The 26,726-nt window shown below is 38.9% G+C and overlaps 1 long non-coding RNA gene and 1 pseudogene across 2 annotated transcripts in view; both read right to left on the bottom strand.

Annotated features, from left to right (window-relative positions):
• Positions 1-26,726, bottom strand: part of LOC148742913 (uncharacterized) — a 185,968-nt gene that overhangs the window by 134,555 nt on the left and 24,687 nt on the right. The gene's annotated exons all lie outside the window — the stretch shown is intronic.
• LOC148742914 (uncharacterized) overlaps positions 23,835-26,726 on the bottom strand; it is a 10,390-nt pseudogene continuing 7,498 nt past the window's right edge.

Below are 26,726 nucleotides of genomic sequence, written 5' to 3'. Positions count from 1 at the left end.
TTGACCATTTAGCGTCATTTTTGCCGGAGAACGTTTAATAATGAGGTTTATTAATTATGAGTTGATTGCTCATTTCACAACCTGAGCGGTTTCTTAGCTTGAATAATTTTCTTTGCTAGTTGCTCCATCAAGGTCGTCTTGCCCGCCAAGTTGCTGACAGCTTTCACCATCTTGTCATCAGCAACGCACTTGTTTTATAAACTCTTAGCGTTGACACAGACGATGTAATGTTGTTTGGCCAGTCAGTCCTATTTGTTAATGTGAAGATCACCTTGAGTCAATCTCTTTTTTAAATTCGTTCCAGGTCCCTGATGTTGATACCATTTCTTTTCTGAGGGAGAGTAAGGGTAGAATTCTACGCCCAGAATTCAAGTAATATTCTTTGATTTCTTCTACGTAGAGATAACCGAAAATCGATGTTACTTGTAAAAACGTCTCATGGGCCAAAGAAAACGTTCCTGAAGAGCATTCTCCGTAGGAGCATAAATGAATGCTGGCAATTGCAAATTCTCCAGTATTCCATTTATGCTTACTGACGTACGCTCTGCTGCTGAAGGACATCTTCTGCCCTTATAAGACCTATCAGAGCTGTTTCCTGTTCTGGCTTCGAAAAAAAAAAACCTTTTTTCCCAAAAATCTAGAAAGAAAAATGCTCTACTTATCGCGCTTCACATCCGCCGTTGTTTTCTGTGGTAATTTCCTAAATGACCAACTCTGACCACCTACTATAACTTTGACACGTACTAAATCAGCTAGAAGCCCGGGTGCGCTGGTGGACATGATTTGGTTTTCCTCCTATTAAATCATGATTTTTGTCCATCTGTGTACTAGGAAAGGAGAGTTCCAGCGATTAACACTCGATCAAACTCTCTTGCTAGAATAGGGCTGGAGAACTTGAGCTGGAGGTATCGGAACTGTACTTCATTTGTAAAGGAAGTAGCTTTTTACTTCCGATCGTTGTCAAACTGTGACTTTTTCAGTAAAAAACTCGGGACTGCACTTTGATGGTTATTTATCATCTCACATTAAATAGCACTTTGAATCATTTTTATGCTGTTATTGAACATTCCAAGAGATACTCTCATTATCTGCGTAAAAAACTCCAATACTGAAAATAGAGGCTAAAGTCCAAAATCCGCAGAAATGTGTATCTAACAAACATGTGTTACATACATAACAGGCTTCATTTCATTGTCAGTGCCGCCGATCAAATGAAATTTACCTAATCACAAATTATATTAGTCCCCTCCACTAGAAAGAAGAACCATCCCAACTGTACCTCGCTTTCAATGTGTGGCTTTGTAGTTCACTTGGTAGTAGGGCTGTATTAGTGTGTAGCAGGCACCGGTTCGAGTTTCGTTCAAGCCTGCAGCATATCCTGGCTTTAGACAATGAACAAATATATGAGCATTTCTTTCAAGCTGAATAAAAGCTATTCTTCATGTAATTGTGATAAGTGACTGATAATTGCTGTGATAGCTCCTCTATCAGGTTTCCTAACTCTGTTGATGGAGGACATATCCTGGACTTAGGTTAAGCATTTATTTATCTTATATTTTTCTTCTGCCATTTTCTTCTGGCCAATGTAAATTTGAATTTTGCAATAATTTTCCGTAAAATGTTTTGGACACCCGACATATTTCGAGAGCCAGTCAATGTTTTTGGATGGTTTGCTAAGCACTCGAGAATGTAAGGTTTCTCCCGGCTGTCAGAGTAAAGTTGCATTAGTCATGAAATAGAGACTCGGTCAATAACACTTTTTATTACACGGGTCAGGCAGTCAGAGGGCCAATAACTAAAATTAACCAATCAAAATGCTCTATTGCCGCCCCAATATTCTCTAAGTATTGGACCGGGCATTGCCCCGAATGGTCCCGAAGGATACCGCACTTGAGTCCCTTTGAACTTAAAATTAAGATGGCGGTCGAGGACGAAATCTTTTGAAAATTTCGTCTTAAAACTCCAGAATAGATGGCTGACTTTGAGAAATCCTGTTTCAGACAGGGATTAGAAATTTTCAAAAGCACGACGAATAATAGTGAACCAGCTCCACCGGTGGAAACACCGAGTACGAGCGAGATAAGTAACCGAGAAGGTAACCGTATAGCTGAACACGAAAGCAACAGTGACAGTTAAGAACTCGAAGATTTCCTTTCTGCACAAAAGTCAAGCAATACAGTCAAGAAAATAATAATAATAATAATAATAATAATAATAGTTTAATATTTGTAGCGCGCAAATTCCATTTACATATGATCAAATGCTCATAAAAACGAAGTCTGACATGAGAGCTCTGAAGCGGTTTTGTTCCACAATTGACGAAACAAGAGAACCAGAAACTATGACAGCGAAGGAACTCGACAAACTACTTTCAAGATTTTTTAAAGGTATCACAAAAGAAAATAGCGAAGAGTACGAACCGAGTTCACTCCCGTCATTTCCAAGAAGCTTCCAGCGCTACTTTTCTGAGAAGAAGTTACTTTTCAATATCTTTGAAGATGACGAGTTTTCCCGCAGCCGTCAGGTCCTCGCCGCAAAACGAAAGAGCCTCGTTCAAAGTGGTTTCGGCAACAAGCGAAACGCTACTCGGGAATTATTGAAGGACAAAAACAAAAGCTCTTCGAAACCAGGAAGTTCGGTGACCACGACCCCCTGATACTGAAAAGAAACCTTTGGTGGTTTCTTTCGTTGCATTTTGGTTTTCGAGCCAGAGATGAGTCCAAAAAGCTATGCTGGGGAGATGTACTGCTGGAAAAAGATCCTGAAACAGGCCGAGAACTTCTCGTTTGGCGGACGGAGAGGATCAAAAGTAAGGTAAGGCAGCAGTGAAACTTGCCACAGACGACCTTTCTCTCCAAAGCTCTTCGCTACAGGTGATGCCATATGCCCGGTTAAATTCTACAAAGCGGCCATTATCTTTATTAGGAAGCACTGGATAAGTTATGGTAATTGACTTCCTGAAAAGAGGGGGGAAGAGGGATGGCATAACATTTTCTGAAAAAAACTTGAGTTCAACTCGTTATGTACATGGATAGATATGATACTTGTACAAGTACCATTCGCGAGTTTTACGGTTGCGTTTGGCAGGGATGTCCCAGATGCTTTGCAGATCGCGGCCAAGTCGGTGAACATCTCGATCGCAGCATAGGATTACTTTGGGAACTCCCCCATCGTAAGAATTCACAAGGTGCGGTACTTTCCCAAAGAACAAAGAGTCAAGAGACGTTTTGCCAATTGTGTCAACACCTGGTTGATAATTAATCAGGAGGCTAGCCGCTGACCATGGTGGGTGACAATGCGAGAATTCAAGGCCCGGTATGTGCGAGAGTAGAAGGAGCGGGAGAAAATCAAGTTAGAATCTGAGCAGATTCAGAAGAATCCAGGTCGTAAAACGGTGGCTTTATCGATGTTAAACTCCTTCTGGGGAAAGTTTGGAGAACGCCTCAACAAATCCATTACCCAACAAATCACAGCTCCACACGAACTGTTTCAACCGGTGAACAACCCTCTCCTGAACATACCATGTTTTCGTATTTCGTCTAAACTATAAGCGATAAAGGAGGAGAAGCAACAAGAGACGGAAACCTAAGAACATTGTGCAGATCACTTGGCAAATATGACAAGGCCTCAAAATGTGACTTTTTTATAAAAAACTCGGGACTGTGCACTTTGATAGTTATTTATAATCTCACATTAAATAGCACTTGCAAAATTTTGATGCTGTTATTGAACTTTCCAAAAGATACTCTCATTATCTGCGTAAAAAATCCAATATCGAAAATAGATTTTAAATCGCTGTGATAGGTCACAAAGGGGTAAAGGGGTAGAGGGGAAAGCTGTGTCTGGGTTTTGTCTATCTGTGTACTGGGAAAGGAAAATTCCAGCGGTTAGCACTAGATCAAACACTCTGACAGGAAAAGGGGTGGAGAACTTGAGCTGAAGCGATTGGAACTCCACTCCATTTGGAAAGGAAATAGCTTTTTACTCCTGTTAGTGGTCAAAATGTGAGCTTTTTATAAACAACTCGGTGCTGTGCAATTTGTTGGTTATTTAACATCTCACATTCGACTTGCTCTCGTAAAATAACTGTTAAATATCTCTTGAATTTTAGTTCTGTTACTGAACACCCCAAAGGGTACCCCCAGTATCTGCGCAAAAAAATCCAATAATGAAAATAGAGGCTTAAGTCTAAACTCCGCAGAAATATGTATTTTATACACATGTGTTACATACAGCCGAGTCAACTTGGAGTTGTTGGTGAAGAGTCCAGGTGGTAGCTCTTTGATTTGGTTTCCATTTAAGTACCTAAGAAATGAACATATTTAAATTTAAGATCTCCCCTTAATAGATAACTGTCAATCCGAGAGTGTGCCTATGTTATTGTATTCTTTTTCCCTTTTTTTTCTTTCAGTTGGCTCATAGTAAAAGAAAAAGATAACATTTAAAAGTGTTATGAAGTGCCTTAATAAACGCAAATATCATAATAGCAATTTAGGGAATTCGTAACATTTTTTAACACACTGTTCTGTTAAAAAAAGAAACCTATGTTCGAAATAGAAAATAACCCCAAACTTGTTTTCAGATTTCTCAACACATGGCACGTTGGGAACGAGGCAAACTTAAGAGGGTTGAAGGATGAATTTTCTCTTTTCAGGCTTACTTTCGGCAATTACTAATGTTTTAGCTCACCCGCTAGTAATAAAGCTCTATATGACTGTCAATGCCCCCGATCAAATGGAATTGACCCAATTATAAATTATTTAATGGATAATTATTGAGGCATATTGGATTATGAGAGATATTGTAGCCAGCTGAGGCCTATGGTCTCAGCTGGCTGCAATATTTCTCATAATGCCATGTGCCGAGGTAATTATCTATGATAATTATTGATCCCCATGAAATCCTATTGTTCTGTGTCAGTGTTGGGTCTTCCATTTTAGTCGAAGATAATTGTGATAATTGTGATGCTCATTGCTATTGTTCTTTACTGTGATGAATATATTTTAGATTTTAATTGTACCGAGGGTTGTTATTGTAGCTCGTTGTTAAATTTGTTCAAAGAGTGCTAATGATCGAATTAATTCGTGCAAGGAGTGTAACAATGTAATTTGCATACTTTATAAGCCAGAGAACTCAGTCATTTTACTCAGTGCGAACGCGGGTTTAGAATGAGGATGGATTCGTCGGAAGACGAAGGATTACTTATTACACAGAGCTCTACGAGGAAAATTGCACTGCACGAGAGGTTAAAGTAGTAAGTCCGGAAAAATGTGATCAAGAGGGTAGTAATCAGTCAGTAGTTGTTAGCACTAACTCCGCTAGAATTGTTATTTCCTATAAATAAACTGATGAATATAATACTTCTTAAATGCAGTAAATTGTGCTCCGTACTATCAGTCTCCTTGATTGTATTTATTCTCAGTGTTTGAAAGTTTTAGTTGATTAAAGTGGCACATCGAAACAACAAGTTAAGTTGCAATGAACGAGAGTTAAACGCAAACGGTAATGTTGACAATGTGGTAAGCTATCAGTTTTGGTGCGCTTTATACATTAAATTTCCTAAAACAAGCTGCAATATTTTTAATAATTGTAACCTGCGCGCTGCAATATCTTTGATATTGCAGCCTGGACACTGCAATATTTTTAATATTGCAGCATGCTTATTCAGCGTGTTTAATTATAATACCCCTAATCTATTCCCTCCTACAGTTGTTTTGTCATCTTAAAGACTACAATCATTGATTTAATGAAGAGAGAGTACAATAGAATTTTATGGGGATCAGTAATTATATGAGTCCCCTCCACGAGAAAGAAGAACCCTCTCAACTGTACCTCGCTTTCAACGTGTGGCTCTGTAGCTCACTGGGTAGAAGGGCTGAATTAGTATGTGGGAGGCATGGGTTAGAGTCCCGTTCAAGCCTGAGTTCATCCAAGCTTAAATACGAAGGCGCGCTATAAAAGGAGCCTTAGGTCCCACTGGACCACTTGTCAATCAACCGTCGTGTGATGTAGAACTCTTAGAGTCAAGTCAGCTTGAGTTACAGCTACTCCAAAGCAGTCAACAGCGGGCGCATTCCTCAAAATTGTTTTATGTCTTCATCACAATACAATAATTTTTGAGATTTGTATTTCCTTTCTCCAATGGAAACTGTCTTTATTTGTGGCGGTAAATTTCAGATCGAAGTAGGTGGTTCGCACGTTACCTCATGCGACCATGCTGGTGTATGTAAACAATAGATATCTCGTAAGGCCCTTTTGTTCGTCTACCAGCATTTGAATTTGACATGCACACGGTAACGGTGAGTGAAAAATGAGCCTTGCTCTTCCCAGGGAAGACTTCCTTATATGGAGGTTTTACACAGCAGCCATGTTGGATGGCAAGAACAATAGATTATTTTACCAATGGGAAAAAAATTATCTCTTATGAAAAATATTTTCATCGCTCCTGCCATCCAACCTGGCTGCTGCGCAAAGCCTCTATAGCGCGCCTTCGTGTTTAAGATAATGAACATATATCAGAGCGTTTCTTTCAAGCCGAAAAAAAATTATTCTTCATGTAATAATGATAAATGACTGATAATTGCTGTAATAGCTCCCCTATCATGTTGCTAAAGTCTGTTGATAGAGGACATATCCTGGATTTAGGTTAAACATTTTATGTTTTTCATTTCATTTATCATTTTCTTTTGGCAAACTTAAATTTAAATCTCGCAATAACTTTCCGAAAAATGTTTTGGATCCCGACATATTTCGAGAGCCAGTCAATGTTTTTGGGTGGTTTGCAAGGCACTCAAGAAGCTAGCGTTACTCTCGGCTATCACCTTGCGCGACTCCTACGCTTCTCAGTTTTGTGCTTAGCAACCTCCCGCACCATCCAAAAACTCAGTGGTGTACGCTATGGTCTTCACCATTTGTTAAATTTGATTTTCAATCCGATGATCAAAAGAAAATATTTCATTAGGAATTCATAGAATGATGTCGTGCAGAAAAATTAACCCGCTTTTTCGACGATGAACTGTTTTTAAATGATTTATTATCCGCACTTCTAAAAATATTTGAAGAGTAATGAACACAATATTCCCGTTTGACCTAACAATATGCCTGGATATTTGTTTTGTTATTAACATAAACTGTTCCTTTGAAGCTCGTAGTTTCCCACGAGCCTCGCTCTCTTTTGTTTTGTTTTGTTTTTTTATTCATATTATGACTGTCGAAGACCCCTGAGCTTAAACACCTCAGACTCAGCTTTAACAAAAATTGCAGCCTTACAAACTCTTTCTGATGCAAGAAATCAAAGAAAAAGCTTACAACCGAAGTTAATAAGATTGCACTGTTAATAAAGATATTTTGAGGTCATAAGAAATACCTAAGAAATCGAAATAATAGAATTGAATTTAACATGTACTTAACGGGTAATCATGATGCCTAGACTGAGTCTGTGTTATTGTGTCCTTTAAAAAAGAGCTTGGGAACTAGAACTATAGTCTTTAGAGGTAGCATTTCATAAAAAAGGGAGAGTGTTTTATCAGGGTTTCTTGATCACGAGGAAAGTGATCACGCATATATTTAGTTTATCTTTCTTTTGCTTCATTAACACATGTACATTTTGCTAGCCAATGTAATGAGAGGTGTTTTCCTTTTAATCAGACGCAGTTGTACTTTAATTTGCATTGATCTCAATTGCAATTTTGAAAAGCGGAAGAAGCAGCAATAGGTAAGTCTACCCGATTTTGAACTCTAAAAGTTACCACAAGGAAGTTTTTGTTTGAATCTTCTAAGCCTAAATGTACACAGTACAGAGATTAGTGGGCTGTTCATGTTTTTGAAATTGAAAGGCTGCACGTGACAAAAAAGTTTATTTTTACTAGAGCTGGATGGTGTGTTCAAAGATTAGGATTTTCACCGAGTGCAAAGTCTTGAAGAAAGGTTAGAAGGCCTGGACACCTTTACCCAAAACTTCTGGCTAACAAAGTTCATCTGAACAAACGAACAAGCACTTGTTCAAGTACTGCATTCTTTAGAAAATTTATTTCCAGCCACACTTGCTCATCTGTGTTGTTTACTGGGGTTATCAAGGTTCGAAATGGTGAATGACTGAAAAATTTAACATTATACCAACGTTTTCAGATATCTGGAAACGGGCGCCAAATTTATTGTTCGCTCTAAGTAAAACTGAACAATAGCACGATGTTCATCGCATATTACTCAGCACCAGGAAAATAAGAATGAATAGCTGTTTTTCCTTAATGTTTTTCTCAAGGTTTCTCCTGCGCGTGAACGCTGCATTTCCCAGGCGTCTTCCCACAGAATAACTAATGGTGAATGCCATGAAAACATGATGTTTATGACTGTTTTCCTGCTCCACGAAAACGCTAGTATATAGCTTGTTTTCCTAAATGTTTTACTATAGTTTTCCCGAGCGCACGAAAGCTGGATTTCAGTTTCCAAGCGTTTTACCGCAGAATTACGGTGAATGCCATGAAAACATGATGTTTGTTCACTATGAGAGCAATCTTCGCAGTAACAAACATGACTTAAGAGTGAGTGTCAACAAGAATCAAACAAAATCGGAAACTAGTGGCAAAAATGTGAAAAGCGAAATTTGCTCAAACTCTGACTACTAATAATCCATATTAATTTATTCATCACTATGTGCTTCATTTCTCGAATAGATTTTTGTTTTGGCGGAAAACGGCGATACTAGATCTCAGGACCAGATGTGAGCAAATTAGGCTTGGAAATTAGCAATTTTCAAGAAAACCTTATGCTTTAAATAAAGAGCCCAAAGATATTCATATGCAATCAGCTTATTTCACAACTTTTCCAGGCTTTGTACTGTAATCTCTATGACATTTCAAAAGAAATCTGACATTGTGTGAGATTTGAAAGATCCCCCTATGTTTCTCCATGGAAATCACTATCTAGCTCGAAAAAACAATTTACCCTACTACCTTTATTACAAATTAAACGAAACTTAGAGGTCAGACCCCTTTACAAATGGGCTTTTAACTCATATGACTTTTTGTTCTGGGGAAATAAGGCTGTAGTCAATGAGAGAGCGCTTAAACTCGCACATATTATTGAGTCGTGCTATATACATGTATTAATTTTTTTCTTGTCGTTTTTATCTTTATTCTTGTTTTATCTTTATCTTTAACATGTTTAGGTTAACGTGCTCGTGTGGTTTGCAGGCCGAGAAGTCCATATGGTGAAAAACTGTAAGCTGGTAAACCTCGGGCTTGAAAATGCTTCCCGAGGTCGCAGGACTAGGGCAGCATTTTCAAGCCCGAGGTTGACTGGTTTATTTTTTGCTGCAGTAAATTGGCTTTCAAGTGGGTTTCTTTATACGCCACTGTGTTTTTGAATTGGCTCACGAGCCTTCTACAAACGATTCATAAAAATTTTTCGCAACAACTAACTTGGACCATAACATATACCAAAGTATATGTTACAGAAAAGAAACTTCTCAATTTTACAACAAACTAAAAGCGAATGTCTCCAAGGATCAAAGGAAATCGTAAATAAGCAGGCAAAATTAAAATGCGAAAACTCGAAATTGTTCAAACTTCGGCTATTAGTCGTCCCTATATAATAGTATTCATCTCTAAATAAGGTTCATTTGTCAAATAATTCGGTGTTTCACCAGAAAATGACGAGAATCATTTTGGTGGCCAGATACGATGAAATCGAACTGCCAGGTAGTAATAACGTGTACCTACTACAGTTATGAGCGTTGCCACTGCTACAGGTACAGCCTTGTACCAGGTTTGAGAACAAGGCCACAAATCGCTTTTTCTTTCGAACTGTAATTTCCGGTATATCAGGAACAAAGGATTCGCAGATACCCCGTAACATAGGTACAGAAAAGGAGCCAAGTTAAGAGTTCAACACTAACTCACAGATGTTGTAGGAGTCATATATGATTAAATGTGAATGCTGAATGCTGAATGCTGACCTCAGACAAAACCTTGTCACTAAGTACACTCTGAAGGTCTATTCCCGGAGTCTCGTTCTCAATATCAGGCTGATCTACCTCGACACTTCGCTTAGAGGCAAGGCGAGAAAAATAACTGCTAATTTGCTGGTTTGTGAGAAAATTCCCATAGCTAAATAATCTCTCCCCGTTGCTATCTTTTGCATTCTTCATGGCTTTAGAGACTTCATCAGTCAGGTCGGCTGCCTTCCCTGTTCTCTCTCCATTTTGAAACTTGGAATTAAGGTACTGCTTTTGATTGTCAATAACCTTTGTACTACGGCACTGTGTCGATTTCAGTGCCCATCCCATCGTAAGAGTGGTGGGCACAGTTGGTAGTGATGGTTTATTACCTTCTAGGACCGTTGGGCATTTACTCGCGCCACAATCCAGATGAGTCGCGTATTCTATCATGGCCCTGTAAAAGAGCGTTTTATGCTCTACAACACGCTTGTGCTTTCCATAGCCCAAGTGTTGAACCAGCGATGAATGTTGTATAAACGTCTTGACACATCCCTCTTCTACGCATGTAAATAATGGACTATTGTTAGCAACATCAACATCAACGCCTGACTCATCTGAAGACTCATCTACACAATCGGAGTTGCCTTCTATATCAATTGCGGGGGTTCGGCCACCTATTCGTCTGGGTACTACTGGAACAAAGTTTGTGATAGTCTCGCTGGTCAAGGGCCTGATCTCCATCGTCGGTAGTTCCGATTGTTCAGGGACATCGCAGTTTGAAAAGGGAATACTTTTTCCAGGGACAATCTCGTAGGCTCTCCACTTTCTTAAACCTTCCTGGCCGTAGCAAAAGTTTCTGACAAAACTCACTTTTTCCCACTTGAAACTCTTGATGGATGGAGCATTGTGAGGACTGCACACCTTCACAATTACACCGCGCACACCCCTGGAAGACTCCATAGCTTCTTTCATCAGTGCGGCAACCTCAATGTCGTATCCAGAACTGAATTCAGATATTTCACCATGTGTGACTTTATAGTGGCTGCCTTGCGATCGGAAGCGCCCTTTCCTCGACTCCCTGTGGCTCAGAAAAGTCAATCCGAGAGATCTTTAGGTCATGACGTTTGGCAATCTGAGGAGCTGTAATCAGAGTCTGCGCACAATGATAACATCTAGCGTTGTAGCTTAGAATATAATCTGCAGTTCTAGCATAATAGTCTTGAGTTGAATAGAGACGTGATCAAGTATGGCTGACACCGAGCTACTGTCTTGGACGTAGCACCCTCAAACACATGAACGAATGTCATCATCTCCATTTCTCCGCTGTTGCATTTAATCGCCACTGCAATATGCCACGATATACCTCTTTTACCAAACCAATCCGACTGGCTTTCACGGAACTTGCGTGGAAGATATTTCATCACCCAGTCAAGTACTAGAAAAATGGGTGGGGCGCTGAGTGCGCTCATGATGTCAAGCCTGCATTCATCCTTATTTATAGACCGCGATAAATGGGCTTTCCAGCATTTAATGCTCTGTTTGGCCTGGGAAATAACAAAAGACAGTTCTTCTTTTTCATTGTCCGAGCATTCAGCCGTTTCTAAGCCTTCCTCAATCTCCCTCATTACAGACGAGACAAGCAGCCAGCGGTCACAGCTGTCACAGTGGGCGTGGTCACAAGTCCCAGAATAATATGGGTCGTCAGGATCACTCAGAGCGTATGCTCTACAGTGGTCAGGGACAGCGGAGCTGAGAATTATATCACGACTTGCGAAACTCCTTGATCCGCGTTTTTATTTGCTCCATGTTGGGATTAGATTTGTGGCGCACAGCGCTTGGAAATGTTTTACCGCTAGCCAAGTCCGAGTTCACGGCGGTGGTGTGAGTAGATTGTGTCTAAACTCTGCGTCTCGTCCTTGCGGAAAACACCCACTCTAGCAAGTATAATTTCACTTTCCATTTTCACTCCAGAAAATGACCAGTGAGAACAATGATTCGAAATATCCTTTGAGCAATTTCGTAAAGTAACAATTTCAAGACTCTTGCTTTTATCTAACCTATCAGACGAGCAGTCTGTTTCAGTTATTCTATGAAAGGAGCATGAGAACGCCATTGCTGAGTTGCATCGCGTGAGACAGGCCGTGGGAAAAATTCCCTATAATTGTGTTGGGATCACAACTTGTTTAGGAATAACAACAATGATAAATAGTTCATTTCAAGGCTTTTAGATCAACATTTGCATAGCCCCTAGTGATCAGTGATGAAATCTTGATTCTTTAAACTATAAATTATCTCCAGCTGGCGGCTGTTCTAAAATAGAAATGGTATCAATTGATTAACCCTTGTACCTGTAAAACAGCATCATTCACCTGAAAAAGTACTGTAAATGTGCTGCATAATTATGCACTGTTCGCATAAAAATATCATCCAAGTTAGTAATATAACAAGCATTCCATTAGCTGCTGTATTTTCTCAAAAAAGTAATAAATAACAAAACTCCGCCACAACAAGAAGAATTATTTTAATCGACTTTGGGGCTTTGGGCTGGAATGATAGAGCTGTCTGTCACAGTCGGTCACGCAATCTCTTGTTTAATTTGCCCAAAAATTGCAATTTTGAGCACACTTTCACATAGCACAACCTAATTTCCCCAGAAAAAAAAAACTATATCGATATCAGCTAAAATCCCACTTCTTCTGCATTCTAAGCAAAAACATCTGATTTGATTTGTGATAAAGGTAGTAGGGTAAATTATTTTTTTGAAGTTTACTAGTTATTTCCATGGAAAAACAGAGGGCTTCCTTTCAGGTCTCACTCAGTACCTCATTGTTTTTCGAATGTCATAGAAATTATAATATGAAACCTGTAAACATTGCAGAATGAGCTGATGGCAAGTGGTTCTCTTCTGGGTTTATAGTTACGGCAAGCCGTCAGCCTCAAAATGGCTAATTTTTAGTCTAATCTTTCAATACTTGGCCCTGAAATCGGGTATCATCATTTTCTGCCGAGAGAAAACACCATTTGATAAATCAAGCCCATAGCGATAAATAGTTCAATATGGACTACCAATAGCCAAAGTTTGGGCGATTTTGAAATCTTGAAAATTTGAAATTTAACGCTGAATTCTTCATCAGTTTGCGGACGCACACTCTCAAACGGTAATAAAAATGAGGCCTGAAATAAATTCAGGCCTGTACGGGATTCGAACCCATGATCTCTGCGACACCAGTGCCGTGCTCTACCAACTGAGTTAACAAGCCAACTGGAAGCTGGTCATTAGGTTGCCTCGTAATAAACCCGTCAATTGATGAATCAATGTTTGTGAATATATGAAAGTCATATATTTGTACTGCGGTTAAAGAACGAGTATCAGAAGGATCTTCACGGTAACGAACACCACAGTGGTGTTCATTACCGCGGCAGAAGTGGTAGTGAAAATGAGGGCTGTAAAAACCTCAGGCCTCTACGGGATACGAACCCATCACATCTGCGATACTGGTGCAGTGCTCTACCAACTGGGCTAAGAAGCCAACTGAGAGCTGGTCATTAGGTTGGTTCGTAATATACCCGTGAAATGATGAATCAACGCTTAAGTAGAGTTCATTACTGCAGCGGTCGCTCTCATACTCCCTCTTTAACCACAGTTCAAATATATGACTTTCATATATTCACAGACGTTGATGATAGTTGTTGATTGTTTTCCGGCTCCACGAGAACGCTGGTGAACATTTTTCTATAGTTTACTTAAGCACGCGGAAGCTGCACTTGCCAAGCGTTTTCTCACAGAATAAATAATAGTGAATGCCATGAAAACATGATGTTTGTCAATTGTTTTCCTGCTCCACGAAAACGCGAGTGTATTGCTTGTTTTCCTGAGCGTTTTTCTGTTGTATTCCTGAGCGTGCAAATGCTGCACTTGCCAAGTGTTTTCTAACAGAATTACTAACGACTATGATTAGGCCATGAAGACGTGTTCTTCGTGTATTCTTTTCTTGCCCCATTGAAAGACTAGTGAACAGCTTGCATTAGCCACTTAGCGGGAACATGAATATTGTACTTGCATCAGTCACTTAGCGGGAACATGAATATTGTACTTACAGTTCAGTCAACTTCCTGTTGTTACTGAAGAGTCCAGCTGGTAGCTCTGCTATCTCATTGTCCAGTAAGCTCCTACAAAAAGAAGTTCACCCTGAATTTACGGTCTGTTTTAAGTTAATATTTCAGGTTCAGAGTCAGTTTGTTGTTAAAGTAGTGAGTGTCGAAGTTTAACTTAGAACAGAAACCCAATGGTGTTTATAGGGTAGCAATTTTTTAGCTACATAATCGTTCCCAAAACTATATTGACTCTTGCTACTCGTTTCTATTCAATTTTGCTAATCGTACCGGTTTTTACTGGTCTTGCTGATGTATGATACCAGAACAAGATGCTGCGAGGCAACGGGCTAGGTTTTTACCCGCTTTACAGGTTTATTTCATGAAGCTTTGTGGTGCAGTCAATGTTCTTTGTGTCAAAAAGATACTAAAGGGCTCTGCTCGGTCATAGAGGGGTAATGGGAAGAGCGGGTGTCTGGGTTTTGTCTATCTGTGTACTGGGAAAGGGGAATTTCAGCAGTTAGCACTAGATCAAACACTCTTACTAGAAAAGTGCTGGAGAACTTGAGCTAAAGCTATTGGAACTGTGCTCCATTTGGAAAGGAAGTGGCTTCTTTCTTTCATTCGTTGTCGAAGTGTGAGATTTTTATCAACAACTCGGGGCTATGCACTTTGTTGGTTATTCATCATCTCACATTCGACTTGCTCTCATAAAATAATTGTTAACTAGCATTTGGATAATTTTGGGGCTGTCATTAAACACCCCGAAAGGTACCCCCATTATCTCTGTAAAAAGTCCTCTGACGAAGCAAGAGGCTTGGGTCGAGACTCCGCAGAAATACGTATCAAATAAACGTGTGTTAAAGTAACCACAACATTCTGATTAAATAAAAATTGAGAAACTTCTTAGAATTCTAAACTGAGGGATAACAGATTGCCTTGAACGAAAACTCAAAAACAGTAAACAAATCCATAAAAACAAAACAACCAAACATGCGCGAGAAAAATTGTCCGCGTCAATTGACCTGATTGACTAATTTGTAAAATCACGCGCACTGCGCGTGAATACAAAAAGAATACAAAAGGGAGGAGGAAAATTGCAATTTCAAATTTAAAAAAGAAAGACATTTCTACAATCTGATTGTTACCCAATCCCTACAGGAATATTTTCCTGAATTTAAGAATAAAGTCGTACATCTTCAGCATTGTTGCCATGACGTAACATTTTCTCGTATTTACAATTTTTTTTTCCGCACTTTTGGAAAGGGAAACAAACTCGCTGAGGACCTAACAAAGAACAATAAACACTTTACGCAAAAACTTTCCAAGAAAAATGTTATCCTTTCAAGTGAAAATAAATATAAAGTAAGAATCCTCACTTACAGCTTCGGCAGCTCAACCAGTGAAGTAAACACGTCACCAGGTAACTTCACAATCTTGTTATAACGTAACCTCCTACAGAGTCATTCATGTTATCCACAAATGGTACATTATCAGATGAATAATATGTAATTACATCCAAGACATAAAATAGGCCATAAAAAGGTCAATATTATTGAGTTGGTCTTAACTGACATTCTCTAAGCCAGTCTAAGCTCAATGAATTCCTTAGTCTCAACACTGAAGACAACCACAAGTAAGGTCTGGTGCACTTAATCTCGAGTACTTGACACTGAAAAAAATGCCAACCAACTGCAAGTGGTTTATGCCACAAAAACGAGAAGCCCAACTACACCTGCCACTGTACGATGGTTCGCTCTATTTAAATATCAAGCGGTACATTTCGCCACTGGAAAGTGCAGCTACTCATTTCTTACCCGGAGCCTCCACAAAGTGCATGGTGATATGTAGTCTTTCAACTGCATGCATTTTAATTTAGTGGATCAAACTTTTTCTTCCCTGCTTTGGAGAATGACAATTTCCTAGCCTATCAAGCCTGATAATTTTTTTAAAGATCTATGCTTAAATAGTAAAGTTGGTTTCTTTAGAGAGTGCAATGGTTTGTTAATTACCATGTAAACATCCCTGGTCTCGTTTTGTTTGCCTTGAAAAAAGGGCCATTTTAGCCAGCAGAAATTTGTGCTTGAAATCTGCAAACAGCGAAAAGGCAGGCAATTGGCTGGCAGATTAAAAAAATAATTATCAAGCTAATCTTTAAATCCGGGAGTTTTTAACTTACAGATTTATTAACTTGAAGTTTGTATGGAAGGCTCCGGGTGGTAGCTCTGTTATCTGATTGTCATGTAAGGACCTGCGTCAAGGATGTGCCAAAAATTTAAGGTTTGACCTTAGCTTTAAACCAATCAGAACTCCATTGGAGGCCCTATTTTAATTTCAAGTCTTGGGAATGATAAATTTCCCAGCCTTTCAAGCCTGATTATTATTATAGAGATCTGTGCTTAAATAGTAAAGTCGAGGGAGTGCTACGAATGTAACATTTGATCTAGATTTTTAAAACTAATCAGAGCCAGCTTGCAATGAAATTACAAGGTGCTCTTGTCATGGAACAGCGACTCAATCAATAAGTAGATAATTATTACTAATATTTATGCGGCTATTCACATCAGCATAACTGTTTTGATTCTTGTGTTCAGTCGGTCGTTTGTGTAAAGTCTTGCCAGTCTAGTTGACAATGAAGCAAGACGATTGGACAAGTGATGTTGTAAATCAGTAATGTCTAAAGCTTGATTTGTACTAGCTCTAATATTTTAATTCACAGAACATAGTGACATTGTCATCGGTTTCTACGTCACGCAGATATTGCTAAAGGGATATGGAATGTCGTAAGAAAATAAATAGGCACTGGGTTCAGGGGGCTGAGAATTTCGCACCGGAAAAGAGCGAAACCAAGAAGTGGGGAGAAAAGTTACCCCTGGTGTCGGACTGAAAAAAGAGTACTGCAGTACGTATACACATTATTTAAAAGGGTTTATAAAGTCCCTCGAAGTTCGGAGAAACAGTTATTGCATCATCTTGTCGAATGGCCCATTATTTTCAATTCAGGATATGCATTCATTGTATGCAAAAAGTCCAAATCGATTATTATCTCCCATGATTGCTTATGTTAGTGGAAAAACCCCATAAAAAGGTGTTCCGCTGACCCGTTTGAAATCATATTTCTGTTAAAATATCTTATATATCCTAAACAATCCATCAAATTTTCTACCTTATGAATGTCTTACTTACAGTTCAGTCAACTCGGAGTTGTTATTGAAGACTCCAGCTGGTAGCTTCTTGATTTGATTTCCATCTAAGTACCTAAGAAATGGACAGAACTGAACCTAAGAACGCTCCTTAATGGATTATTATGATTCCTACAGTGAGTCTATGTTATTTTGACCATTTTTTGTTTAAATTGGGCTAGATAAACTAACGGGCTCTCTGCTCAGGGAAGAGAGAAAATGTTCCTTATCCTCGGAGAGGATTGACGGTTTTGTCACAAGGCGCTTGGCCAGGTCAGACAATACCGGGCTCTACTGATCAAGGGTGGTGTGCATCATACGGTAAGCACTAGTCCGTGTGACTTGGTTTTCTGTAGACACTGCATGGTGTTCAGGCGTCTGTCTGGTTCCTAACTGACGCGTCAAGAAAGGCGATCTTAGTGTGAGTCTATGTTATTTGTCCTTTTCAAATATTTTTTTTTTTAATTGAGGTATATATAAACTAAACTAGGAATGGGTTTAAAATACCATTTAACTGAAAAGTGTCATGAAGTCCCCTTATGTTGTTGCTTAGCTTTTCCCTCTGGAGAAAAGGGGAGAGTTGTGTTTTTCCTCCTTAGGATGGCTTCTCTTCTGCTCTGCCAAAGATGTCTGACTGAGCATTTCTTGAAACTACGGAGAATATCTGCACGCTTGATACGTTTAGAAAGTTATGGTCTATGATGTGTTGTACGTGATGTTGTAAACCAGTTATGTCTAAGGCTTGATTTGTACTAGCTCTAATAATTTAGGTCATAAATTATAATCACATCGCCATCGGCTTCTGCCTCATGCAGATATTACTAATATATAAAGGACTATGGAGTGTCCTAAGAAAATAAATAGGCACTGGGGCGAGGGGGGCTGAGATTTATCTATTTTCGTAAGGGACAAGAGCAAAACAAGGAGCTGGGAAAAACAGTTAGCCCTGGTGTCGGACTGAGAAAAGAGTACTGTAGTACTCTTATAATTATTTAAAACATTTTATGAAGTCCCTCTGGGCTCGAAGACACAATTCTTAAATCATTTTTTCGAATGCCCCATTTTCTTCAGTACAGCATATGCATACCTTGTATTCCGAGAAATCCAAGTGGACTATTTTTTATTGTGATTGCTTTTGTTAGGGGAAAAATGACATGAAAGGTGATCCGCTAACTTGTTTTGAAACTTAGTGGGATTAGTTACGATTGATAACATACAACACCGTGATTTTAAGATTAAGGTCAATTTGTCTTTCTCAACAATTCTTTTTTTAATTTTTATTGGGACTGATAACATTACCTTGGACTGGGTGATCATATGGGTTGAATAAACTTGATTGATATAACGGAAATTGTGTTCCTCCAACCCCTTTTTCTTTTTAAAGTGGTGGGATTGATAACAAGGGCAATGGGATTTCGAATCCTGCCAATCAAGCGTGTGATAGGATCTGTGTTAGTCGCTTAAAAATGTGTCGTGAAGCAGACAATAGATGTTTTTTTTTTAACTTGCAACTCTTGCAGCGTGATAGATGGACCAAATAAATCTCCACGCAGTTTCTTGATTGTCTTATTAATGAAAAAAGTTTTTCTAACATTACTTTATTGTTACCAGTCATGAAGATGTGTTCGCAAATGCAAATGAAGTAGGTGCCCTAAGAGGGCGGAATTGGTCACCAGTGATGGTTAAGAAATCTTATTCAAGTCACCTGTAACTAATGAAAAAAGATACTCTCCTCTGATTAGCTTACACGCTCTAAAAATCATTCCACTCTCTTTTAATCACGTATTATCCCTTTCGAAGACCCCTGAGTTTAAATACTCTTAAATTAACTTTCCTTCTCGTCAATAAGTTTCTAAATGACTTATTTAACGTACTTAATGAAATATTTGAAGGCGAATGAACACAATATTCTCGTTAGACATAAAAATAAGCCTGAGTGTTTGTCCTTTTATTATTTTTTCCCTTGAAGCTCACAGTTTCTCTCAAGCCACGCTCTCTTAATTTTGCAAAACAGATAACGGACAAATGTCGGAGCATTTCGTCGAGGCAAACGGTGGCCGGTCTTGTTGGCATGCTTAAAAACGGCGGAGGTCTCGGTACGGGTTATACATATAGCTCTTTCGTGTTCTCTCATTCTCTTCTGCATAGGTCTTCTTGTTTCACTAATCTAAATTTTACCACATTGACAGTGACTCCTGTAAACTGCACTGTACTGTCTAGCTGGATTGAGAGTGCCTTCTGGTCGTACTAAATACGATCTTTAATATTGCGCGATTGCCTTGTCGTTTGCAGTTTCCCTCTAGCCTCGCTCTCCATTTTTCAGAACAGAAAATGGACAAATATCTGAGTATTTCTTCGAGCCAAACGGAAGCTGTTGTTGATACATTTTTGGCAAATGACTGATAATCGCTGTATTTGGGAAGAATTCAAGTAGTTGCTCGTTCATCAAGTTGTCTCAAGTCTGTAGATGGTGGATATATCCTAAATTTAGGTTAAGCATCAATTTATCATCCATGTATTTTTGTTGTCCCAGTTTCTCTCTGGCCATAGAAAATTTAAAATTTTGCAATACGTCTCTTCGAATGGCTGACTCCAGGTGGTAGCTCCTCTATTTGGTTGTCATCCAAGTCACTACGAAAAGGATATATCCTTAATCTAATGTCTTCTCTGGTTTACTAAACCTAAGTTTTTTTTTTCAGCCCTGATGAGATTTAAAGAAACCATAGCATACTTTCATTATCAAAGTTAAATAGCGCTATTTCGCTTCCGAGTAACTTAGTGCGGCTGCTACTAGCCAGCAATTAATTTCATAAGCACAAAAGAACGAAAAGGTGTTGTTGTGGACTTCGCCGAGTTGTTTTTTATTTTTTTTACGAAAATCTATGAGCGATGTCTAGTTACTTTCTCGATTTTTGTCATAGTTTTGATCAATTGGTAACAGGACTTCTTGCTTCGCGGTTGTCCTATTTTGTTGATCGATCGTATGATTACAGACCGAATTGGACTCCACTTTGTCAGATATTAACGCCTGAGTGTGTTATGTACAGGCGAGTCTACCCGGAGCTGTCATTAAAAAACTCCCGGTGGTAACTCCTTGATTTGGTTTCTATACAAGTAACGAGATTGGCAAAGCTGAAAGGGTAATCACAATTTTAGAGTGTGGTTTATGTTACTGTGTTCTTTTGAGCATAATTTTTCAATTTTGGTAGAAAAAATTTATATAGGAATGACTGGACCTGGAGTTCTTAGGAGTCGAGCTCTTAAATTATCTTTTCGAATGGCCGAGTTTCTGCAGCTCAGTAATTCCACTACAAAGCTTACAAGAATGAAAGATTACGCCATTATCTTTATTGGGAAGCACTGGATAAGTTATGGTAATTGACTTCCTGAAAAGGGGGGAGGGATGGCATAACAGTTCAACTCGTTATGTACATTGATAGATATGATGCTTTCCAGATCGCGGTGAAGGCTGGTGAACATCCCGACCGCACCATAGGAGAACTTTGCGAAGAATTCACGAGGTGTGCCACTTTCCCAAAGAATAAAGAGCCAAGTGACGTTTTGCCAATTGTTTCAACACCTGGCTGAAAATTAATCAAGAGGCTAGCCTTTGACCATCGTAGGTGACAATGCGAGAATTCCGATCCAGGCCCGGTATGTGCGAGAGTATAAGGAGCGGGAGAAAATCAAGTTAGTTTCTGAGAGATTCAGAAGAACCCAGGTCGTAAAACGGTGGCCTTATTGATGTTAAACTCCTTCTGGGGCAAGTTTGGGGAACGCCTCAACAAATCCACAGCATAACAAATCACAGCTCCACACGAACTGTTTTAACCGGTGAACAACCCTCTCCTGAACATACCATGTTTTCGTATTTCGTCTAAACTATCCGCGATAAAGAAGGAGAAGCAACAAGAGACGGAAACCTAAGAACATTGTGCAGATCACTTGGTAAATATGACAAGGCCTGAGAGTATCAGGAGGAGGCACTCTCAGTCAGAATAGAAATCGCCGGAAAAAAAGGGAAGCGGGAAGCCACGGAAACTTACTGAACTAGGAGGTCGTGCTTATAAATGTCTGGGACGAGATTAAGGGCCCTCTTGCAGATGAGAGACGCAATTTAGATGTAGTCACGCTTTGTCAGAGAAGCCTCCAGTAAAGAAGTCAAAACTGTGAAACTAGTCAAACAATACCGACTGCGGGTCTTTAACAAGCGGGTAGTGAAGAGAGAGACTTTCATTTCGTATCCTTATGGATATGCACGATTGCCTTTGGACAAAGATGTGGACATGAGCAGTGTAGATACGTTAAGTAATTAGTAAGATAAAGAAACAATGCTTCGATTTCATATTTTTGGTTTTTTAAAAGAATCATGCATGAGAGATTGAAGTTTTACAGCTCGAACGACGTTCGAGTGTGCTAAGGAACGTGATATTCACGTTGCCATTGGTGGAATACACGTTTGACGATTTAGTATAGTTACAGTTTTGAGAATGTTTAATAACGAGGTTTATTAATTATGGGTTGATTGCTCGTTTTACAACCTGAGTGGTTTTTTCGGCTTGAACAATTTTCTTTGCTATCTGCTCCATCGAGGTCGTCTTGCCCGCCAAGTTGCTGACAGCTTTCACCATCTTGTCATCAGCAACGCATTTGTTTTATAAACTCCTAGCGTTGACACAGACGATGTCATGTTTTTTGGCAATTCAGTCCAGCCTTTTAATATGAGGATCTCCTTGAGTCAATCTCTTTTTTAAATTCGTTCCAGGTCCCAGATGTTGATGCCATTTCTTATCTGAGGGAGAGTAAGGGTAGAATTCTACGCCCAGAATTCAAGAAATATTCTTTGATCTCTTCTACGAAGAGATAGCCGAAAATCGATGTTACTTGTATTAAACGTTTCATTACCCAAAGGAAACGTTCCTGAAGAGCATTCTCCGCAGGAGCATAAATAAATGCTGGCAATTGCAAATTCTCCAGTATTCCATTTATGCTTACTGACGTACGCTCTGCTGCTGTAAAACATCTTCTGCCCTTATAAGACCTATCACAGCTGTTTGCTCAGTTGGTAAGAGCGCCGGATTGTGTTGTGTGAGAGGTCGAGGGTTCGAGCCCCGCCCGGATCAAAACTCAGGGTCTTAAAATAAATAAGGGGAATTTGCTACCTTTCTATAATAAGAAATGGATAGATAATCTAGTTTTCTCGGATAAGGACGAATAAATCGTAGGCCCCGCCCCCTGCAGGGTTAGGGGTAGTAGACGTTAATTTCCTATGCACGAGACTACTGTGTGGTGGATGTCCTCCCCTGGGGTGGGATGGGTGGGTGCTGGCCCTGAAAAGCCCTTATGGGGAGTGGTCAATTTAACCTATGTAACCTATGTAAAAATTTGATAAGGTTGTGCTTGTGTGATGATCAGTGATGGAGGTACAAGTCATAAACCAAATTAAAAACTTAGACAAGAAAGTCTGCACAATTGTAGGGCGGACAATTTGCAGGCTCAGATATAATTTTTTTGTCTTCACTTTCTAGACCAGACTTGTTAGCATGTACATTTTGTTTCCCAATTCAGGCCTACTATGGGGTCTTAAGTTCCCGTAACTTTCGGCGACTTTGAGCAATTTAAGGCGACTAAAGGCGACTTAAGCAAAATTGGCAAAAAGAACTTGCAACTTTAGGCGATTTAAGTCGACTTAAAGTGACTTAAGGTAATTCATGATATAAACATTAAAAAAAATGCAATAAAAAAGTGGGTTCACCGTGCTTGTTTACGCGTCAGCGGGCTCTTAAAATGGGGTATTTTTACTGGTTGTGCATTAAAAATTCGAAACAAAATCACCTTTATACATAATTTAGCCTTGGTAACTTGAAAGACACAAAATTTTACTTTGAAATTAAAGCTTCTTTGATCAAAATAAGTAGCATTGCTTCTTTTTAGCTGTTTTTGATCGCCGCCTGGTTGTGGGGATTTTGCACTTTTTCGGACAGTTTCGTGATTAGCTTGAAGTCCTCGCCTTGGCCAAAATACACCAAGTACGGAACTATTTTCCAAAAGAAATCATGTTCTACTATCAAACTTTTTTCCTTCTTCAATATGTTCTTTATTAGACTGTTCATAGCAAATACCAAAAAAAACAAACAAACAAACAAAAAAAAAACGGGGGTCACCGTGCTTGTCTCCTCACAAACTGCCGTGAAAGGTGGACATGGTTTTGAGATCACAGTCAGGATAGACAATGTGCACGCTGAGGACTGGGACGAGACACAAACTGGCGCCCATCGTCTTCGAAGTATGCACTCGATATTAAGCTTGTTTTGGGTTGTTTGCATGTGTTTGATAACGCCAACACAGAAATTTATACTTGGAAAGCGTGCAAAAATAACAGATATGAGGTAAGTCAAGATTTGATGAGATTTTGAAGCTATAAACCTTTAGTTGAAACTGTTTTGTAAAGCTGGCGTTTTGTTAATTCCAGTGAGCTACGGTTCAATATTTTTTGCTTTGGGGCAATAAAGGCTTGACAAAGAGACTTGAAGAAAAGACCGTTGATTCCTATTCTTTTTATGTTTTCTTATTTGGTTTCTATACATAGCAAAATGTGAATTCTTCACCCATCACTCAAAAGGAGTTTTTAATCCAAAAAATATTTAAAGAGGGAGCCCAGCTCGCCATAGCGGTTTTCAGTGAGGCCCTCAAAATTAACAATGTATAAAATAAGTAATCACGTAATTAATAAGTCAAAACTCACGGTAGAAATATGAAATATCGAAAAGTGATATCTACAGTACAATGTAGTATACTCTGAAAAATACAAACTGTACTTTAAAATTTGCTTTTTATTCTTCACTGAGAACCACACTTCAATGTCTCACTGGTCCTCATTCTGACTACTACATTTTTGTACAAAAATTATTTCAAAACATAAATTGCACAAATCACAATCTTAATTTGCATTATTTATAGAGTACAGACATATTTGTGCCAGCGCCCGCTTGTTTGAGGAGATTTTGGGTTTGTTGTCAAACCCCTCCATCAGAACTTGCTTCACCCCTTCTTCCTTGCCTCTTTGGGATACCACTTGTAGGTGAGGGAGACCCAAACCTGAGCTTGTACACTTAATGGCCATCGAGGCTGAAATGTACTTCTCTCTAACTAATGGCTGCAGGGTATGAACCAGAAGTTTCTTTTCTTTTAGGAGCTTCTGATAGGATGCCACCCATGAAACTTTGAAGCTGTGCTGTTGTAGCAGTTTGACCTTTAGAAACTTGTTCAATAGCTGGTAGAGTGTTTGCACATCTGCAAGAGCATTGTGAGCTTCATAGGATTTACACAGAGGATCTTGTACAGGGTTTTCTTCGCTATGGGGTTTCCTTTCAAGAAGTAATTCCCTGAATGCTGGAAGAGAGTCTGTAAAGCCAGAAACTGTTTTAACTAAGTCCTCCATGACTCCATTTTTCTCTGCTGCTTGCACCAAGAACCTGGCATTAAAGGATTTGCAATTGTGTACAACTAAAATGCAAAGCATTCTTGATTTTCAATTTTCAATGAAGGTCTTAAGGGCCACATCAGTTGCAATGGCATCAGTGATTGGCTTCCCATCATAAAACAGTATTCCTCTTTGGATGGTAAGTTTGTTCACAGCAGATGCTTCTGGTGATATTACATTACAAGGCTTCATTTAAATAGAGAACTCATCTTTACCATCTGTTGCTGCAATTTGTAGGATTTCAGCATCATTACCTGTTTTACGATATTGTAATCCAATTATTACTTGATAAAGATATTACAAAGAAATATGTAATAAAAAAGCTTAATACATCTATGCAGGGTATATCTAAAATAGAAATAGAAGGAGTGATTCTGAATACCTGTCCTGCTAATTTGCATCTCACCCATTTTGTTTAAAGTGCACCTAAACCCAAAATTTTTTTTCGCTTAACAAAAAAGCATTTTTCTTTTTTTTTTTTGGAGTATTTCTATGGAAAAATGTTTTTATATGCTCAAATCTTCAATTTTCTGTGCCCAGTCAAAATACAGAAAATCGGCTGCCATCTTGGCTCACAACTGAGTTTAAAGAGGAATGGTTCTATCGCGGGTAATGTGACGTCAACTCGAGAACACGAAGGTCTGCATTTCACACATTTTCACTTGTTTGGAAAGTTGTCGTCGATATTGTCCGAAATATGCCGACTAGGTGTGTTGTATGAGGAATGTATGAAGCGCTATACCCTGTTGCAAATTTCGCACGTTGCTAACATAGTCCTATGGCCAACACACCTAGTCGGCATATTTTCGGACAGTATCGACTACAACCTTCCCAAACAAATGAAAATATGTAAAATGTAAACTTTCGTGTTCTCAATTTGACGTCACATTACCCGCTAGAACCATTCCTCTTTAAACTCAGTCGTGAGCCAAGATGGCGGCTGATTTTCCTCATTTTGACTGGGCACAGAAAATCGAAGATTTGAGCAAATCAAAAAGTTTTTGCAAAGAAATACTCCAAAAAATACCCTTATTTCATTAAGCGAAAAAAAGTTTTTGGGTTTAGGTGCACTTTAAGAACAAGGCATGATAAAACAAAGGAATCTATGTGATGCAAATTATCAGGATGAGTATTCACCAATTTAGCAAAATAGAAAAACAATTCCATCATTAAATATAATTATTCTCTAATGTGCAATTCAGAAATACTCTGCTAAGACAAACATTATATTCACTCTGTTACATTTTTACTAAACTCCACCCTGCAAAGCTAACTTCTCCTTCCAGATGTTTCCAAATCAAATATGATTTGATGGTAGTCTTTGGTCAATGATACTTTCTCAATCTTTGAGGCTGCAGGTGGTACTGGAATTTCCTGAGCAGCATTGTGTCCATCAAAGTCCAATCCACAACTATACTGTTGCCCTTCTCTGTTCTCAAGCTGTTTTGTCTTTTTCAACTGCTTCTCTTTCTTCTCAATTCTTTTCTTCTTGTACTCTCTTGTTTTCTGTATCTCTTCCAAACTTAAAGTTTTTCTTGTCCATTTTCTTTGCAAACTTTAAAGAAATGGAACCTGGAGATAGTTGTGTCTTCATAAAAGCCTAAGAGAAATTCACCACTCTTAGTGAAAACCATATTCTAAGTTATAATATAGTGATGTTTTACTGATTTTTTTTTGTGACTTATGATATGCAAGGTACTGGTAGTACAACACTGGACATGGTGGATAATGAGTAATGTTCAAATTATGGATCTCACAAATTGGGAAGTGTACAAAATACTCATAATATTATATCTGCTCACCTGAGAAACATTAGATTGGCCTAAGTTCTTTTGGCCAACAGCACATGCAACACTGGAAGTCATTGCTTTCACTAGATCTGTAGTGTCTGGTCTTTGGAGCTTTGCTTCCTATAGTCTTATTGAGTGCTTCATTTACCTGGTTTGACCAGCTAGCTTCTTGGCATTTGAAGCATAAATCTAAATTGAAGAAACAAATGATTTTTATTCACTAAAATTTGGTATCTCACAAA

The sequence above is a fragment of the Stylophora pistillata genome, chromosome 1, assembly GCF_964205215.1.
Source record: "Stylophora pistillata chromosome 1, jaStyPist1.2, whole genome shotgun sequence".
Taxonomy (NCBI): Eukaryota; Metazoa; Cnidaria; class Anthozoa; order Scleractinia; family Pocilloporidae; genus Stylophora; species Stylophora pistillata.
Note: the sequence above shows the minus strand (reverse complement) of the source record. Positions and strands in the feature narration are given on the sequence as shown.